The sequence below is a fragment of the Vombatus ursinus genome, unplaced genomic scaffold (genome assembly GCF_900497805.2).
Source record: "Vombatus ursinus unplaced genomic scaffold, bare-nosed wombat genome assembly UNPS02015089.1, whole genome shotgun sequence".
In the NCBI taxonomy this organism is placed as follows: domain Eukaryota; kingdom Metazoa; phylum Chordata; class Mammalia; order Diprotodontia; family Vombatidae; genus Vombatus; species Vombatus ursinus.
In genome coordinates, this window is record NW_020954867.1 from 302,113 (window position 1) to 323,253 (window position 21,141).

The following is a 21,141-nucleotide window of genomic DNA, read 5'->3' on the forward strand; positions in this document are numbered from 1 at the left end:
GCCCAGATTTGAACTAAGGTCCTCCTGACTCCAAAGCCACATCTCTATCCACTGCACCACCTAGTTGCCACCAACATTGATTTTTCATAAAATTGGTTGTTCTGCATCCAAAGCGCACCTAAAATGAATCATGCCTGCTTTTAACCACTGTTTGATGGCATTAGCAATTACTAACCCAAGCAAAAACTTGTTTCTGAAGAGCTATTTGGTGAAATCAATCACCGTGTCATCTATGAAACAATTTCATTTTGAACTAATTTCTTGTATAGAAATTCTTGGTAGAACATTCTTTTGCAAAGATTTGCAAAAATTGTTTTGGTGTTTCAAAACAATGCTCCCATAAGTCATACACATATTACGAAATTGACAACTGAATCTCTCCAGATTATCTCAAAAACAAATTTGGAGACCTAGACTTCAGTTCACAGATTTGAAAACATACATACTCATATAAACTTTCACTAGAACTGGTCTATTTTTTTTCTAGTTTCCTATAGCTTATGGTTCTCAGTCCTCTTTGTGAGTATTAATTTATTTTCTGCAGAATGAACAGAAGCTTCCTCCACATTCCTTCTTTCTTCTTGTTTGTAGTAAATATCACAGCATCTGAGAACCTCAGAGCTGGAAGAAACTTCAGAGGTCATCTGTTGCAAACCATACCTGAACAGAAATCAGGTCTACAAAATCCCTGATGAATGTTCATTCAGCCTTTGCTTTGAGACCACTAGTGAAGGGTCCCCATTCCCAAAAGCAATTCTGCAGCTCGAAACTTAGTTTCAGGAGGTAATTTACCTCTGTAGTCTCTAACCTCTACACAGCTGACAACTTACATTTAAACTTTTGGATGGCCTTTTCAGAATACCATAAATGAAAAAGGATAGGTTGTGGCCATGACTGTATTCTAGGAACAGTTGCTACAGGTAACTCATAGCCAGCTGTGACCCTGAAAAAAAATATTAAATCAGAGCATCCCTGTGAAATTTTGTTTTACTATCATGTAGTAAAGGGCATTTATTTACTCACTGCTTACAGAAGACTTTCCCTGATATTGTTATGATATTATTAACAATCCCCAAAATTCCCTTAACCCTCTCAGTTCTCATCATTTAGCTACTTTGACTCAAAAGTGTACTATTATAAATTACAAATAGAAAGAAAAAGTCCTCTTTGGGAAAGAACCTATAATTGAGATAAAGCCACAGATAATTTGCTCTTAGGATGTCAAAATCAGAGCTGGAGCTTGCTGTTTTGCAGTTTGTTGTCCAGATATTTATGACATAATGGTTGTCAGATACTTAATCTTGCTAAACCCAATAATCCTACACTTGGCTTCCTTGCCCATTAGCAGTCTTAGGGTTTCATTGTCATAGGACATATGTTCTCCTTTTCCTTTTACCAAACCCTTTGAGGATAATTACCCACCTTCAAGTGAAATGAATGTTTAGACTATCCCTGCTGTCCTCATATTGTTTCCCATATCAAATCATATTCTGGGTCTGTGTCCCCACATTTCAATTTACACCATCCCCTCATTTGCCTTTTCTACCATAACTGTCCTCCAACTCTCCTAGTCATTACAGGTGAAGTTATTTCTAGACAGACTTCTTATTCTAAATCTCAGCCCCCCAGTTCTAGGGTAAGAGAAATAGATTGAAGATATTTTTATATTTTACATTCTATAACCTTCTATGTATCACTTCATGTAGAGGCAGTATAATGCTCTGGATTTTATTTCAGAGAGCCAACTTTGCCACTGTGACCCATATAATCTTGAGCCAGTCACTTAAGATCTCTTGGTCTCCTCTGTCACTGAACCTAGTGACAGAGTTGGCCTGGATGAACTCTAAGGTCCCTTTTGACTTAAAATCTTTTATTTCCTATAAACACAATGCCTCAGTTTAACCATCGTTAAAATGGTGATAAAGTGTTCTACTTACCAGGTACATTTAAAGTCTCTGAAATTATTAAGATTGTGAGAGAAAGATCAAAATGATTTTCTTATAAATAATACTTTTGCATATTTTTTTTTAAACTCAGATTTATACTTAACCTTCTGTTACTTTCTAATAGGGTTGATTCTTAGAATTAATAGGCTGGACTATGTGTTTTATCCAGAGAACTGTCTATTATTAACCTGGGCTAGCTGTTATTTTAAAGTATCCAAGCTCTAATTGCCTGGAAAAGTGCTTTTATCTTAGCTCTGATACTTGCATAAAATTGGATGAGAGAAACTCTTTTTCGGGGAAAGTCAAACTATCAAAATCAATGTCTGCTCCTCCTGACCACCACAAGGATTGCTAGCTACTTCCCCTTTGATGCCTCTCTCCTACCACTTCAATAATTTTTCTATCTGTTCTTAATTTGAAAACTTACATCAAATGAACTCTTTTAACATCACAATAATTTTCCAATCGCCCCTTCGTGTGACAGAAAGAGAAAAGTCTATATACTTTGACCTGCTCTGTCCAGCTTTTTTTCTTTTATTCTGTCAATATACAGCACCTGCCTTCCTAACATGTTAAGGATACTCGACAGGGTGCCAAGTCTATATACTGCTTACTTGCCTATGATTCCCACTGACTTTAGCATGACATACACTGGGGTGGAACAGGGCTATGTACACTGAAATGGAACAAAAAGCTGGCTCTTTATTGAAGTCATGTTAGGTCCTGATTTAAAATAGGATCGACTAAAATACAATAAAAAAAGATCAAATGTTTTAGCCAGTGATAGTGACACCTGTTTGTTTATCTACTGCAAGATGTCTAATTATGACTTATCATTCCATTAATTACACTGAAAGCATCTTCAGTAGTAAAGATTCTGACATATTAGTGCTAAGTAAGGGGCACCAGTAAGATCAACTAATCCTGTTAAATTGAAATTGAGTCAATTTCCTATCTTGAGAAAGGCTTAGTTCCTGATTCTGCTTCCATTTTCCCTTAGGACCTGTAAAAGACTAAATAATAGCAAAGTAAATGTCGGTAGAAGTTTGGTAGTATTAAATGGGACAGGTGAAGCAGGTACATAGTGTTCAGCCATGGGAGATACAAGAATAGGGGTTGATTTTGAACCTAGGATAATTGTAAAACTCAAAAGATATTTATCTTTAATAGTAATATTTGATAACATTGCAATGAATAATAACCATGCATTGCCTAATTTTGCTATCATAGTAGATTTATCCTATTTATTAGAGAAAGAAGAGCAATATCATGATATTCATGGGAGGGATTTGTATGTTGCATAAGCTTTAAAAACCAAAAGCTCCATCTATCCACAAAAAGCATGGGTATATAGTATTATTCACATAATTTATATTGCAATACAGGTTTTCTTTAAGCTATTGGCATAGCTGCCTTAATGTTATTCTCACTGTATATGGAAAACAGATTAGCAGCAGCTTTCTTTCTCATAATTAAATAGAAGGGATCTTAACAGTTAAGCAAAAGTATAGTTAGATCACAATTTGCAAAAAATAAATTCTGGGAAATAGTCATTTTTTTAAAGTTTGCTCTGCATATCTCCAGTGGGCTAGACGCAATTACCATATTTAACACAATTATAGCTTCAAATAATGCAACTTCAAATACATGTGACCACTTCGTAGAATTCATTATTTGCATTAATTGGGACTTAAATATATTATGAAAATAAATCAGTCAGTAATAAATTTTTTAACATATTTTATGTGCAGATCCCTATGCCAGTAATAAGTTGTGTTTATTTAGGGTTTAGGGAGTGGGAGAGAACTAAATTTACATAAGGCATAATCCTTGCCCTAATGGGATTTGTAATCTAGTAAAAGTAGAAGAAAGAAATTTTGAATCTTGAAGTTTCAATTAATAGCTTCATAATGATATCCAAACCATTAGCAGAGATAGCATCACAAACAACTATAACATAGACCAGGGGTGGGGAACCTGCAGCCTTGAGCCCTCATGTGGCCCTCTACGTCTTCAAGTGCAGCCCTTTGACTGAATCCATTTGGACCATTTAAGACCTAGAGGACCACATGCGGCCTCAGGCCACAGATTTCTCACCCCAGACATAGACCTTTAAAGAGTGATTCAAAATATTTTAGTATGGAATTCTTGAAGGGAAAAAAAATAATAAAAGAAAATATATCTCCCAAGTTGAGCTAATGTAGTAGTACGATACAGTGGAAATCAAGGAGGATGTAGAGACAGAAGACCTTATGTTAGAATCCTACTAATGTCACTTATGATTTCTGCAACCTTAGGTCTATCAGTTACTCAATCTCTCTAGGCTTTATTTTTCTCACCTGTAAAATGAGAGGGCAATTGGATGATCGCAAAGTCCTTTTCAACTCTAAATCTATTGATTGTTGCTGTTGTTTTTCAGTTGTGTCCAACTCTTTATGACCTCATTTTGGAGTTTTCTTGGGAAAGATCTTAGAGTGATTTACCATTTCATTCTCCAGCTCATTCGGCAGATGAAGAACTGAGAAAAACAGGGTTAAATGACTTGTCTAGGGTCACACATCTAATAAGTGTCTGAGGCTGGATTTGAACTCAGGAAGATGAGTATTCCTCATTCCAAGCCCAATACTCTACCATTGCATTTCCTAGCTGCCTTATCATTTTAGGCAGTGATGGTGTAATAATGTAAATTTCATAGTTAAAACTGTTATGTGTATTTGCCATCATCATTGTCGATCTAAGTAGGCTACTGGCATGGATGATTTATATCATACTGTTGTTTGCTGCATGTGAATATGAAATATGTGAGCTCAACTTTAAACAGTCTTTGAATGGAAACACTATTATATAAGTACACATGCATACACGCGTATTTACATATACACAGACACATACACATATATAAAATTTTAAATATGCACACATGTATATATATATATATATATGTATACATAAGTATACACACAGGTGATATATGCCAGATAAGAGGGTACTTTAATGAATACATAAGCAGATTTATATGCATATTATATGCACATGTAATAGTCTCTTTCTATATAGACATTCATATACATGCATATATGCACATGTTTTATATGTCTACATATATGTAGACAGATATGAGGTTATTTTCATGAATACATATACAGATATATGCACACACATATGAATATGTCATATATATCTGTGTGTATATATGTATATGCGTATATATAGTTATATCAATCTGAATATGTATTCATAAAAGTACCCTTGTATCTGTCATACTTCTTTCCAATATTCATTTTAGTAAGTATATTATAGTCATCTCTAATTAGCCATAAATATCTTCAATAATTAAAATTAAATTTAATTCTCCTTAAATCTTTCTTGTCTCCAGTTTTTAAGACATAAAATAACATCTTTATAAAAGAAATACATAAACGATTTGAAGAGAAAATATACTAGGACAATTGAAACTCCTATTGATAAAGATAATTTAGGTAGTTTATATAGCAGAAATACAGAAAGCAAAAGCCAAAAAGCCCAAATCCAGAATTGTGAAATAGAATTAGATTTAAGTGCTTTAGATGACAATAAAACAAAAATGTGGGGATGTTTGAAGGAAGAGGGCCATTCTTAAATCATGCTGCTATCTGGGATATGAATCAAAATTCACACACACACACACACACACACACACACACACACACACACACAATTTGTAGAAACCTGGAATGAGACTTTGGTGTCTGAGTATAATAGTAACATGGCATGGGAAATGAATATCCAAATTATAAATAATAATATAATATAAATAATATATCACAACATAACATACACGTAGAGAAAAATATCACTATAAGCAAAATAACTTAAAATTTATCATCTCCTGAATTTGAAAGAATAAAATAAAATAAAATAAATAACTATAGCTACATATGATGGAGGAAAATCTGAGACTAAGAATTATTAGCTTAAATGTAATAGAACAAATACTCATTAAGTGAAAGAAAATTGTTTAAGTGACTAATAATAGAAACTAATAATATGGTGACTATAGGCTTATATTGAGGATCAAATGGGATAATTGTAATGTGCTTATCACAGTGCTTGGAATAAACAAGTGCTATATAAGTGCTTTGTTATTGTTCTTGTTATTATCTATTACATATAAATCTCAAGGAAAACATAGTTTTGAATATGGGGGTCTGGATTATCACCTAACAGTCTTAAGGCAAATTAAAAAAAAATCAGATGTGGCAATAATTATTTTTAATTAGGTAATAGTAAACAATAGAGAATACTAAGATCAGCAAACTATGTCATATGTAATTGTACCACAGAAAATTAAATCATATAAATGCTAAATATCCACGTACTAAATGGCATATCAGCTAAATACTTAATGCTAAAGCCAAACTGAAATGCACAGAAAAAAGTATTAGAGAATTCAAAGTCCCTCTTTTAGTACCAAAAAAATATGGCAGAAAGAGATTAGACTTGAACAGTATATTCTGATAAAGTTTTAAATCTGGATTGTATTTATCTGTATAGAGTACTGAATGAAAATGTTAGTATACATATTTTTGAGTTTTACATGGAATTTTAGGGAAAAAATGGTCATGCTATTTAGTGAAACCAAACCCCATAAATGACCAAATAAATCTTAAGTATATTCTGTATAAAAAATAAAATGGTTATAAATAAAGGTTATGTTATGAGATATCTATACCTAAAGAATATCTATACCCTTATATATGTATGTGTATATAGATATACTCCATTCATATGTATATATATGTTTAAATATAATATAAATATTTCTTTATGATCTACATATGGCATAGATACTAATTATACAAAATATATAATGGGTATAAATATGAATCTAGTTAATCAGAAAACATGTAAGTATATTACATAATGAGTTCTAATACATGTTGAAAATAAGGTGTCATATTTATATCTATTTTGAATAAGATATTATAAACACAACAGATAACCTTTAATATAGGTATACACACACATATTCTAATTATTTGGAGGTTTGGTGCAAAATGTTAGATTGAATGACTTGACTTAGGTGAAGTAGCCAATAAATATCTGATGTTGGAGTTAAGCCTGTATTTTGCTAGCTTTGAGGCCACCTCAATCTACCCTATCCCACTGCTTCATCCATTTGGAAGGTATGTTAGAAGTCATCAAGTTCCAATCCCTCATTTTGTGGATGATAAAATTGAGGCACTCTGTTTAAGTGAGTTGCCCTGGTTCACAAACTTAGTAAGTACTTGACATGTCATTTGTACTCATTTCCTCTTGATGCAAAATCTGGCATCCCATCCACTAACCCATACTAAGTGTATGATGTAACAATCAACATACCAAAATTTTGCCTTATAGAATGAGACTCAGTAACAGAATTCATAATGGAAGAAAAGTCTAAGTTATCAAAGGAATTTTTTTTAATCTAAGAATGAAGGGGGATTGTCATTCCTAGATCTCAGATTTTATTATAAAATACTCATCATCCAAATCAATGCAAGAAAAAACATGTAAAGAACAGATATAAAAGAAGTGGCTAAATAAAACAGACTTAAGCACAAGTGTCAGTCAGTCAGTAAACATTCATTAAGCACCTACTATGTCCCAGGCACTATGCAACATATTGAGCAAATAAAGGCAAAAGAAAGTCCCTGTCCACAAGGAGCTCATATCCAATGGAAGACTCAATAAGCAGACAAACATGTATGAACTCTATACAGGAGAAATAGGAAATGATTAACAGAAGGAAGGCACTAGAATTACAAGGGATTAGGAAAGACTACCTGTAGAAGGTGGGCACTCAAAGAAAGCCAGGGAAGTCAAAAGGCAGGTAGGAGAAGGGAGTACCTCACAGGCATGGAGGATGACCAGAGAAAATGCCCAGACCTAAGAGATGGTGACTTGTTCAAGAAAGAGCAAGGAAGGTTAGGATCACTGAAGAAAAGTATACATGGAGGGGCATAAGATATAAGAAGACTGGGGTTGTGGGTGTGGTCTGGGTTATGAAGGTCTTTGAACATCAAATGAAAGATTTCATATTTGATCTTGGAGGTGACAGGGAGTCACTGGAGTTAATCGAGTATAAGACTGACATGGTCAGATTGGTAATTTGGGAAAATCACTTTGTCAGTTGAATGTGTATAGCAAACGTGTACAGCAATTTAGAGTCCAAAAAAATCTGCAAACAAAATCTATGAAGGACTAGATTCAGTCTGGAAAAACTGAATAACACTGAAATAAAATGAGTTTAGACTAGCATCTTAAGATTTTTTTTTTCTTTTCTGGCAAAGGAACTCTCTCCCTTATAATCCTTAAACTACGGAAGTTCAAATGTTGCCCCAAACTCTGGAATCAATCAATCAATCAATCGATAAACATCTATTAAAGACAATACTAAGTGATCCATTTCCATAACATATAAATCCCAAAAGGATAAATTATCTTAATATAGAAAGTTACAACATTGTTAAATTAGAAAAGAGTTAATAGTTGTGTCTTTGACATGTTTTGATAAATGAAATCTTCCCAAGCTATGGAGAAATTGAGGATATCATGTAAAACAAAATAGATTATTTAAATTATAGAGAAATAAATGTTTCAGTATTAATAAAACTAAGGCAATTAGAATAAGAAAATACAAAATGGACAACGAATAATCTTTTCATTAAACATCTCTGATAAGCATTGGACTTTGAAAAATCTGTGGGAAATTAACACAAACCATTTTCCTAAAGATAAGTAGTGAATGATTTTAAAATAAATAGGAATTAGCAGTTTCCAAAAGAGGAATTACAAACTCTCAAAATCATCTGGAAAAGGGTTCACAAATGGTAATATTCACATTCCAAACTAAAGCAACTCTAATGTATCACCACATGCCCATCAATTTGGCAAAGATGAAAAATGATGGAATTTTTTCTTTTCATATTAGCTGTGGGGAAAAAAAAAAGGTGTCATTTCACTGGTGGTCAAGCTGTGAATTATTCCAATAATTTTAGAGAACAATTTGGAATTATACAAGGAAGCTTATATTACCTTCTGATACAGGCTACATAGTAATCATTAATAAATGCTTGTTTACAAACTGCATTATGTAGAGTGAAGAGATCAGAGGAAATAAAATATACACATATATTTACCACAGTTATATAATTAAAGACAATATTTCTAATATTCTTTGATTTTGTTATTCTGGCAATAATTATAAAATCCATTTCAAATAGAATGAAAAAACATTGGGTCTAATAAATTAAACTTTGCAATTTTTCTTCCATTTAAAAATGTGGTTTTAAAATCTCCCCTTCCCATTTTAGTCTTAATTTGGTGAGAATACGTCTTAGTTAATTATAGTTTTGTATTGAACTGGATTGACACTGCACATGAATAATGTTCAAGTAATCTGAGGAGACTTGGCCATGCCTTGGGGTTGATAAATAGATTAACAAGGGAGCTAAAAAGGAATTCATTACAGAAAGTGAGGGGAGGAGAGGCCTAAACATTAGATTAGAATCTCCTCCTCTGTCTCATTCAAGGGCAGATTGGAGGTAGATACTCAAAGAGAACTTCTTTAACTCCCCAAAAGAGAGAAAAGGACTTCAATCAGAAACTATAAGTTACCCTTTGCTATCTGAGCTTACACGTAATTTTCCTTAGCTTGTATATACTTATGGGAGTACTATCATGGACTTTGGGGAGAGATACCAATTCTTCTTGATGTACCACCACAGTGAATACCAGTTTCTTAAAGCTATTTAAGTTTGACTCACTAATTAATTCTCAATTAATAATTTTGGTAGGAGGAGCATGTGATTTAGGGCTCAAGTCAATAGCATTATAGAATTACCCTTGACTCTTCAAGTCTATCCCTATAATCCTGGAGGAATGATTAAAGTTGTACTATGGGGGGACTCAACTCCTTGGAAAGAACAGAAATTAGAATTTAATGTATCAAAACAAAATTTATTCATTTAAAAGATAACTCTCTAAGGTACTTGCTAACATTGTAAACATCTTTCCCTTCAAATGTATTTATTTATTTAGATTTATTTATCTATGGTATCCTTTAATTATCAAAATGAATGTTTCAATTAATCCAAAAGATATCAGTTTTATATGATATTGATTAAGGCTTGATTTTCCATTATTCTTCTAATAAGGATAAGATAATGTTTTCTAATAAGGATAAGGATAATAAGCTAGGCTTATTTTGATGAAGTTTGCTCAAATAATTTTCTTTTGAAGTTAGAAATCTTTTTCATTGAAATAAATTACCAGAACATTCAATTACACCCTCATGGAAATACATGCTGTCTTTTGGGGATTTTCAGAAATGTTCTCTCTAAATATGACCCAGTGAAGCAAAGGACACATTAGTTGCCTAAAAGAGTTAATGTTCATCTTGAAATGACTAATTTTCTTTGAGAGAGTAATTTAGTGGCTTGATATAAGTTGCCACACTGACAACAAAATGAACATGCAGAGCATATAAAACACTTGCTTTTGATTGCTCTATAAAGATAGCCTATATTTGCAGAGCATTTCTTAAACTTCTACTAAAAGCCCATGTTATACTAAGTCTACTGAATATACAAAAGAAAAACAAAACAAAAAAAAAATTCTGCCCTCAAGGAGGATATAATCTTCTTTGAGAGTTGCCCACTAAGAATTCAAAAAAATTCAACATGAAAGGTCAGAATAAATGAACATCAATGGATAATGCTTAATTTTTTTAAGTATTAAAAGAAAAGTCTTTCATTTTGAATAGGGCAAATTTTCCTCCTTTCCATTTATTCACATGTAATTTACAAACCAATTTGTATTAAAAATATCAAAAAATTGTAGGCACAAGGCCCACACACAGACAACCCAGCAGCTTTCAGTATTTCAAAGATCTAAGCTGCTTCTCACATCAACACCTGTGCTCTCTCTGTAACCCTGCTCTTCTGGTTCAAAACTGACATCATTAGCCTCCCATTGTTTTCCCCATGTATTTAACCTGTCAATTGGACTCACCACCTGGGCCATATTTAAGAACCCAGTTGTGGCAACCATAGCCCTCAATAGTTGACCTTTCCATTTCAAAGGGCTCTTCTTGCCTTTGAAACCACCCATGGAAATTTCTAGTTCTTTCTAAAGGTTGATTATTTCCATGGGGTAGCTCAGTGATGAAATGACACAGGGCATTTAAAAAAAAATTAACCTCTCTTGATAGAAGTCATTACACAAATTTCCCCGTTTTTTCTGTTCTTTATTAAATGACTTTCCCCTGTACCTATGGAATGCGATTTCCCTTATTCATATTGTTAGATAAAAGCCATAAACTAAAAAAAAAAAAACTTCATTATCTAAGATTAAGAAATTCAAACTACAGTTGGTGTTTTGGCCAATTACTACATTCATTTTTAAGCTCCACTTGATTATTAGCCAATTCATGGTATTTTCGTTAGTTATATATAAAACAATGGTAATGATTAGATTAGTTCTATTCAAAATAATGATAATGATCTGATAGCAAAATCTGTTGATGTGAAATGTCATCATTTTTGATTCATTGGATGTCTACTGCTCTCTTACATAATTACCAAATGAATAATTCAATCATTTAATAAACATTTGTCAAGCACTTACTATGCACTAGCTACTGGGCTAAGTGCCAGGGATATTAAAGAGACAAAAGACAATGTGTGCCCTCAAGGAGCTCACAATCTAATGGGGGAGACGGTAAGCAAACAAATTTGTACAAGCAAGCTATATACAGGATAAATAGGAAAACATTAGCAGCAGAAGGTACTAGAATTAAGGGGGTTGGGAAAGACTTCTTGTAGAAGATGCGATTTTAGTTGAGACTTAACGGAAGCCAGGGAAAACGGAAGGCAGAGATGAAGACAGAGAGCATTCCAGTCAGAGAAAATACCCAGATCTAAGAGATGGAGCAGCAAGGTAGCCACTGTCACTGAATTGAAGACTATATATAGGGAAAGCTATAAGGTGTGCGACAAGACTAAGAAGGTAGGAGGGGGCTAAGTTATGAAGGACATTGAATGACAGAGGATTTTGTATTTGATCCTGAAAATAATTTGAACCACAGATTTTACTGAATGAGCAAGAGACATGTTCAGTACTGCAAAAAGGTTACTGGGTCCTTTAATTCCTTAGAGGATAAATTCTATTACCATATTTAGTATAATGGAAATGAATGTGAAATAAACATAAAGGAGAAAAAGATCTAACTTCTTTGAAGAACATAGTACAACAGAACACAATTAGACCATATTTGACAATTCAGGTTGTCCTAAAAGTCTTAGTGCGGGGTTCTTTTTTTTTATTATTATTAGTCTAAAACTGTGGACAGCGAGTATTAATCATAAACATTTTTTAATCCTATAGTTCTGACTTTATCTAATTACAATACCCTACAATTTTTTATAATATAGTTTTATGTTACCTTCAACTCCCTATAGTATATTATCACTATTCCTTTTATGATTAGTTGACAAATTCATACGTATTAAAATTTTATTTTTTTCCTAATATAATTCCAGACCTTTGATAACTGAATTGTTGCTTCTCACCAAAGCTACAGTGGAGGACTGGATTTGCAGTCTTAAGACTTGGGTTCAAACCCCATTACTGTCTCTACTCCCTGTATTATGGTGAACCAGTCACTTCATCTGTCTATGCCTCAGTAGCCTCATTTGTAAATGCAGCACTTTAGTTATCATACAATGCTGTCATCACACATAAAGCCTCAATGCCTTCTTTGTCTCTTCTTCTCTTTTGTCATACATTATCTAATTTTTTTGCTAGGTGTGAATGATTTAGCCTCTGAAATATCTCTCAGATCCAATTCTTTTTTTACATTTCCAATTTCAATCCCTTGGCACTTTGTTTATGAACTGAGGGAATTGTAGGAATTTAGTGAACACACACTGACTCCATCACAGACTCAATTCTGGATCTAGCTTAGTTTCATTTCTATTCAATTATGGGGCTAGTTCAATTTCTGTCTTGTGAGAAAACTTTGTTCAATTATGGAAATTGGGAGAAAAAAATTGCATTGTTTTAACCTAAACCTGCATGGCTAGGAAGCTGTATCACAGCTACCCATTGCTGAGAGACCTTTAACTAGGGACTTAGCATATGCTGACCAAAAATCCAGTAAGATATGAAGATTGATGAAAGGAATTTTCTCACAATTGTACATCTCAAGCAACTTTTATGTCTTATCTGAAAATTGTCCCCATACTGGTCAATCAGTTACTGTTTCAATGTTTCTTTGATTGAATATAGTCATGTAGAAGTAGTGAAGGACCTCTTTCTGATTTCAGGGGATTGTACCTGTTCACTTTCCCCTTCCCAACTCAAAAAACCTCTAATATTTCCTCCCACTAGAAATCATACTACCTAATTTTGTATCCTGGTTAATTGTCTTCTTTTAATTAATTGGTCATATTTGATAAATTCTTTTTAAGGCATAAAATTTGTCTCCCCCTGTATTCAGGGTCCAATGTTAAAGCTGAGTGATCCTTCTCCCAATTTTTATTCAATTGGCATGCATTGCTTAATAAATTGATATGCTTAGAAGTGCAAGCCTTTGTTTCCTCTGTCATTTCAGCATTCACCCTCCACCCACCCTTCAAAACTTTAGTTTTATCCTTCACTAAGCAATTTAACTCTAGTCCATTTAATTCAACACATTCTCTTAATATTCCAAATATTCTAGCTAAATTTCAATCCACATAGTATTCCAAACATTTTCTGAATATTCCCACCTGCATATCTTTGTTCATGATATTTTATATAATAGATGATAATGAAGATGATGATGATAATTTATATTTCCTTAGAGGTCTAAGATTTGTAAAGCTCTTTACACATATTATTTTTCCCAAGTTCAGTTTTCTAATCTTAACTCAATTGCTTGTAAGCTTTTCTAACTTCTTGAGAGCAGGAATTATTTCTTTTTTGATTAAAAAAATTATGTCTGAAAAAAAAGAGCATCTAGATAACTAGGGAAGGACACATTTGGTGATTGTGTATCATTTCTCCAAGCCTGAAGGAACATCATCAAATCTGGAACCTTTTCTGTACCCCTACAAGTCACTTGGGACAGAGATTGAATGTGTGAAATGCCCAGAGTGAGAAGAGGTTAAATCAGTTTTGAGATTCAGCACCTGGGGAAGCTATCATCAAAAGGGAAGAAAAAAGAAAGTAAGCAAAAGGGAATAATACTAAAAGAAATACTGAAATTACCAAAGAACTAAAGAGAAAAAAAATTCAATAAAATACCTTGACCATAAGCAGATAAACCAATAGGGAAGTTACTTATAAAACAAGGTAATATAACAATCAAATCCAACAAAAGAGTATAGGCATACATGAATAAACATTCAATAGGTATCCCTTTCTCTCATATTCTACAAATATCCATACCTTGTGAAGACAGTGCCGAGGTGGGGTAAGGGGGGGGGGAGGGAAGCCTTTCAGCAAAACTAACGAATATTCCAGTTAAGTAAGACAGTGCTATTCACATTTTCAAACATATATGCACCCTTTTGTCTGCAAAAAAAGAAGTTCATTTTCTTCTCTATTTTGGGGGTCAATCTTGACCATCATAAAGCACATAATTAGATAGCACTCAGTTTCATTTATTTAGTTGTTATTAATAGATATATTTGTGATCACTTTTGTTTTCTAGATATTTACTAACTTATTTATATATTATAGATTTTTTTAATGCAGTATAGAATTTTGCCAGGAATTGAATTCATGCTAACTGACTTATGATTCTCAGACTTTTTAATCTTCCTTTTTTTTTTAAATCAAGCTATTTCTCTATCTTAAATTCTGTATTCCCTCTTCTATTATTCTTTTTCAAAGATCAATGACAAAGACTCAGCAACATTTGCAAGTTCTTTCAGAATCTTGAAATATAGTTTTAAAAGTTTTTGTTCCTTTAGATGAAGTTCTAGATGCTCTCTCATCATATAATATGGGTTTCAGCACTCTCTTGGACTTTGCTCTTTCTTCCAAACCAATGATCATTGGAGAGATAACAGAAGCAAAATAGCAATTGAATAAGTTTTCTGTCTCTGCATTATCTATTATAATCATCTCAGTCCTCCTCTGCAGTGTTCCAAATCATCTTCCCTGCAGTATAACTTTTAAAAGAATCAATTTTGGGGGGCAGCTAGGTGGCATAGTGAATAGTGTACCAGCCCTGGAGTCAGGAGGACCCAAGTTCAAATCTGGCCTCTGACAATTACTAGATGTATAACCCTAGGCAAGTCATCTAACCCCATTGCCTCCAAAATAAACCAAAAAAAAAATCAACTTTTTTGTTGTCCTTTGAATTCATGATCAACATTAGATCATTATACATTTTAGAGCTCCCAGTAATATTCCTATAGAACTATGTTATGTCTTTGCCTTTGATTTCTGTTACTCAGCCTTGATTCCATATTCTTAATATATATTTTAAAAATCTAAGATCATGAATTCTCTAAGAGTCCACTTATTTTTAGACAACTTTTGTTTTTGCTTGTCATTTGAATTTTGTTGTGTTGTTTATTTCTTAAGAATTTATTTTGTATTTTTTGTTTTTTTAGTTACTAGGGGAGGTAGAGTCCAGATGGCAGATAAAAGGCAGGGATTTGCCTGTGCTCTCCCAAATTCCCATCCAAACAACTTTAAATAATGCCTTAAAACAAATTCTAAAGGTGCAGAACCTACAAAAGGATTGGGTGAAACATTTTCCAACCCAAGATGACTCAGAATGTTAGCAAGAAAGGTCTGTTGCACTGATGTGAGAGTGGAAAACAGTCTGCAGGCCAGGCCTCAGAAAACCAATAGCAGGCCTTGAGAGAAATAAAATCAGCTATGGGAGCAGTGCTTCCAGAGCTGTCAGGCCACAAAAGGTAAAAGGATCTGGCAATTGATCAGAAGTATATTACAAGGGTCTCTTTGCTGGCATTAGGTGCAAGGCTCTGTTGCCACATATGGGCAATATGTGAATCAGGGTTGCAGTCCTGGGTCATAGTCTCAGAGAAAGGAGAAGCACTAGCACACCAGAACTTGTGGCTGAGGGGAGCATGGACCCTGGCTACAATTCCAAAATAATAAAGAGTGCCTGCATAGATCACAGCACAGGCCAAGAGAGCAGCGACCACATCTCTCCTTATATCATAACATTTGGGAAGAACTGAAAACTCACGAACTCCCAAAATTAGCATTGAGAGCAGCATCAAGAAAAGTTGCATCTTTTTCCACTCCAGGAGCAAAGCCCCACTTTAACAGAGAGTTAAAAGTCAAGAACTAGTCAGGGGAAATAAGCAAAAAAACAGAAAAAGAAACTGACCACAGAAAGTCACTTTGGTGACAGGATTGGGAAGATCAAAATATAAAATCAGAGGAAGACAACAAAGTCAAAATTGCTACACCCAAAGCCTTAAAAGAAAATTTGAAATAGTCTAAGGCCTAAAAATAATTTTTGAAAGAACTTAAAAAAAAACTTTAATAATTAAATAAAAGAATTAGAGAGAAAAAATGGGAAAAGAAATGAAAGTGATGCAAGAAAATCATGAAAAAAAAAAAAGAATCAATGGCTTGGTAAAGAAAGCATAAAAATGCTGCAGAAAACAACACCTCAAAAAACAGAATAGGCCAAATGGTAAAAGAGGCACAAAAATCCACTACAGAGAAAAATTCTTTAAATATCAGAATTGACCAAATAGAGAAAGATATACAAAAGTTCACTGAAGAGAAGAACCCCCTGCCCCCCCAAAAAAGAATGGAGCTAATCACTCCAAGAGACATCATGAAGGAATAAAACAAATTTTTTTTTTAAAAATAGGAAAAAATGAAATATCTCATTGTAAAAAGCTGACCAGGAAACTAGATCAAGGACAGATAATTTAAGAATTATTAAATTTTTTGAAATTTATTTCTTTTTTGATTTATGGAATAAAACAAGCATTTCCATAGCATTGCATTATAAAAAGAGGATTGCACATAAAATTGCAAATCTATTATATACAACTTACTTTTCCTTTTAAATATATAATAAAGTTATCATGCAATTTTTTTCCTTCCCCCCCACCCTAGAGATGTCTACATTAGATACAAATAGGACTAGACACACACACATACATATATACACAACACATGTGTGTGTGTGTGTGTGTATGTGTGTGTGTATGTAAAATCTTTCCATACATACTCCTGTTTATCAATTCTTTCTCTGGACTATTTTTAAGGCATCATCAAATAAATGCATAGATGTCATCTTTCAAGTAATTGTCAAGGAAAACTGCCCTGATATTCTAGAATCAGAGGGTAAAATAGAAACTGCAAAAGTCTACCAATCACCACTTCAAAGAGAGTTCAAAATAAAAACTCCTAGGAATACAATAGCCAAATTCCAGAGTTCCCAGGACAAGGAGAAAATATTGCAAGCATCCAGAAAGAAACAATTCAAATATCATGGATCCACAGTTAGGATAACCCAGGATTTAGCAGCTTCTACATATAAGAATTGGAGGACTTGGAATGTGATATTAAAGAGAGCCAAGGTGGTATGATTGAATCTGAATATAATCTCTCAGGGGAAAAATTGGATATGCAATGTGATAGAGGACTTTCAAGCATTCCTGATAAAAAGATCAGAACTGAATAGAAAATTGGACTTTCAAAAACAGAATCAAGAGAATCATACAAAGGTAATCAGGAAAGAGAAATAACAAAAGATTCAATAAGGTTAAGCTGTTTACATTCCTACAGGGCAATGTGATACTTGTAAGTCCTAAGAACTCTTCATTTTAGAGCAATTACAAGGAGGATATATGACTTGAATACGATAGCTAAAAAAAAATTAAATTAAGGGGTAAGAAAGAGGAATGGATGCACTAGGAGAAGGGGAAAGGGAAAGGTAGAATGTGATAAGTTATCTCACATAAAAGAGGTGCAAAACAGATTTTACAGTGGAGGAGAATTTACAGGAGGTGGGCAGGGGAGTATTGACCATTACTTTCATCAAAAGTGGCTCAAAGAATACATACACATTCGGTTGGGTATAGAAATTTATATTACCCTACAAGAAAGTAGGAGGGAAGGGATAATAAATGGGCAAAGGGCTGATAGCAGGAAAGGCAGAGTTGCTGAAGTAGTAGTCAGAAACAAAACAACTTTAAGGATGGACAAGGTGAAGGCAGAGAGAGAGAATAGAGTTAATAGGGAGAAATAGGATGGAGGAAATATACAGTAATCATAACTGTAAAAAATAGTTTTATAGCAAGTTTCTTGGACAAAGGTCTTATTTCTCAAACATATATAAAACTGAGTCAAATTTATAAAAATGAGTCATTCCCCAGTTGATAAATGATCAAAAGGATATAAACAGTTTTATATGAATTAATCAAATTTGTAGTCATATAAAAATCCCTAAATATCTATTGATTAGAGAAATGCAAATTAAAAGAACTCTTGGGTATTACCTCCCATCTACCAGATTGGCTAATCTGACAGCAAAGGAAATGTGGCAAGTTTTGGAAGGGATGTGAAAAAAAATGAAACTAATGCATTGTCAGTGTAATTGTGAACTGATCCAGCCATTCTGGGGACCAGTTTGGAGCTATGCCCAAGAGGCTATAAGACCATGCATACCCTTTTGCCCAGCAATACCATTACTAGGTCTGTACTCTAAAGAGATAAAAAAAAGATCTTTATCTACAAAAAATATTAATAGCAGCTCTTCTAGTGGCAAAGAATTAGAAACTGAGGGGGTGTCCATCAATTAGGGAATGGCTGAACAAATTGTGGTAGAATACTATTATATTATAAGAAATAATGCGCAGGATACTCTCAGAAAAACCTGAAAAGGCTCACTTGAACTGATACAAAGTGAAATGACTAGAATCAGAGCATTGTACACAGTAACAGCTATATCGTATAATGACAACTGTGAATGGCTTAACTATTCTTAGCAATACAATAATTCAAGATAGTTCTGAAGAACTTATGATGTAAATGCTATCCATCTCCAGAGAAAGAACTGATTGTGTCTGAATGCACATTGAAGCATACTTTTATTAACTTTATTTTTCTTGGTTTTTTTTCCTGTGTTTTCTTTCACAACAGACTAATGTGGAAATATGTTTTGAATGACTGCACATGCTTAACCTATGTCAAATTGATTGCTTTCTTAATAAGGGAGGAGTGAGAAGGAAGGGAGAGATTTTGAAACTTAAAATAAAAAAAAATGAATGTAAAAATGTTTTTACATGCAATTAGTGAAAAATACAATGTTCAATAAGTATCTTTAAAAAAGAATTTCATTTTTGAGAACTTCCCAAGGCTAGTCAGCTGAATTATTTGGAAGAAATTTAAGCATTTAATGTTATTGATCCTTTCTTTGAGCCCTTTAAAATTTGATTTCCCTAACTCTATGGTTCATGTAAGACTACGCTAAATTTTCTTGTCCTTTTTTAATTATAAATTCTAAATTGTAGGGGCCAATTTTCCCCAAGGATCTCATCATTTCTACTTCATCAACTGGTTCCTTTTAATTTTCTGAATTGGGCTCAGAATATCAGTTCCCTTAAGTATAAATTTATGACTAAGGCAAACCAAAAATGTATTGATTATTCTGATTTTGTAAAAGAAATACAATCTCTAGACATATGGATAATTGAGGCCTCCTTTTGCTTCTTTTATTGAAATTCAGCACCTTGATCATGAACCAAGAGGCATATAAGCTGAGAGAGAACAAAGGAAGAAGATTGGGTAGAGGAAAATAGCTACCTGGACAAAGAGGATGGCCAATTAGAAATCAGGAAGTTTCAAGAAACAGCTGTCACAATTCAGGCAGGTTTAGGATAATGAGTATGGGAGGCAAGAAGGCAAGAAATAAACTTGATTTTAATACTTAACTGTTATATTCCTCCAGGAAGATAGAAATTAAATCCCAAGCTCACCTAGTTTATTTTTTGCTTGTAGAGACAAATGAACATACCAGAATGAAGTAACAGGTGAGATGACAGAGAGCAGGACAACATCTAATAAGTGAATATTTTATATTATGGGATTCTCCCTTGGCCACTCAGCCTAGGAAAACTGGAGCATCCAGACATAAATGGAGTCTATAAAATTTGAAGTTGTGTTGATTGTTTTCATAAAACAGAGCATCACTTCTAAAATGACTTTCCCAGAGTCACACAGCTAGTGTGTATAATGTGTCTGAAGCCGGATTTGAACTCAGGTCCTCCTGACTCCAGGGTCAGTGCTCTATCCACTGTACCACATCACTGCCCCAACTTTTTTTTTTTTAAGAAAAACATAATTCACATATTCATCATCATATTCATGAAGATGTTAATTTTTACTAAATTCAAAACCTCACCACACACTTTCACTAAACTCAGTGCCATTTATCATTAGTTTTCATTTATGGTCTGTTAGCCAGTTTCAGTCCATGCGACAGTGCTCATATCCAAGTCAAATTCAATCATTTTTTTCTTCTAGTAAGATCTGAGAGACATGGTGTCAACTGATTAATTAAAGGCAACATATATTACATCAAATGCATTAACACTATCCACTAATTATTTCAAAATAAAAAGCCTTTTTCTGTCACATTAATACAAAAAAAAAAACAAGATTATCCCAAGTAGATTTCACATCTATCTTTCTCTTTATATTTTTTTTTCTAATGACTTGATGAGAGGCATCCCATTATAATGGAAGAAGTACTGGATCTATTTGAAGAAGAATTAAAAAGAAGAAGAAGAAGTGATTTTTAGTCCTTGCTCTAACCCTTACTAACCATTTGATCTGGGGCAAGTCTCCTGTTTTATTGTCTCAAATATCTACAAAATGTGAATAATAATAAATAACTGAAATGGTTAGTATAAGGAAATCATTCTGTGAAGAACTAAAAAAATGGGAGTTATTATATTTTATAATTATTAAGTCATTCACAAAAGTAATAATTCAATGTCTTAAATTGGAATAGAAGTAACTCTAGATTCTCAAATTATCCAAAGAAATTCAAACCCCAACAGATTTTGTAAAGTAGAAAGGTTTTTAATATAGACTGAGTAAAAGAATAGTTATTGACAGGCCACTATTTGATGTTTTGTTTTGTTTTGTTTTGTTTTGTTTTGTTTTGTTTTGTTTTGTT